The sequence below is a fragment of the Malurus melanocephalus genome, unplaced genomic scaffold (assembly GCF_030028575.1).
Source record: "Malurus melanocephalus ecotype Western Australia unplaced genomic scaffold, MMel_1.1 scaffold_4773, whole genome shotgun sequence".
Lineage (NCBI taxonomy): Eukaryota > Metazoa > Chordata > Aves > Passeriformes > Maluridae > Malurus > Malurus melanocephalus.
Window position 1 is genome coordinate 271 of NW_026628005.1, and position 711 is coordinate 981.

Genomic DNA, 711 nt, shown 5'->3' on the forward strand with positions numbered 1-711 from the left:
CCGGGAATGCTCCGAACGGGAGGAACCCGCTGCCGGTACCGGGGCCGGGAATGCTCCGAACGGGAGGAACCCGCTGCGGTACCGGGGCCGGGGGAAGCTCCAAACGCCGCCGGTACCGGGGAGAGCGGAGGGTCCAGACCGTGAGGGGCCCGGCCCGGTGGTGCTGAGGGACGGGAATCGCCCGCGGTTGGGGTGGGTTTTGGAATTAGATATGGGAAAAATGGATTTAGATACGGGAAAAATGAATTTTGACATGGAAAAATGGATTTAGAATGGGATAAATAAGGGATTGTCCAAAAAGCCCCAAACGCTGCCCTACAAATTCATCCACATGCTCAAAAGGCATCAGCATCTACCCCGAAACCTTGGGGAAAAAAGAAAACATTGGGAAAAAACCCCAAACCTTGGGAAAAAAACTCCAAACCTTGGGGAAAACCCAAAACATTGGGACAAAACCCAAAACCTTGGAAAAAAACCCCAAACCTTGGGGAAAAACCCCAAACCTTGGGGAAAAAAACCTCAAATCTTGGGGAAAAAAACCCCAAACCTTGGGAAAAAACCCCAAACATTGGAAAAAAAAACCCCAAACCTTGGGGAAAAACCCAAAACCTTGGGAAAAAACCCCAAACCTTGGGGAAAAAACCCCAAACGCCACCCTACAAATTGATCCACAAATTAATTGGGACATGGCAAAAAATGGATTGGGAAATT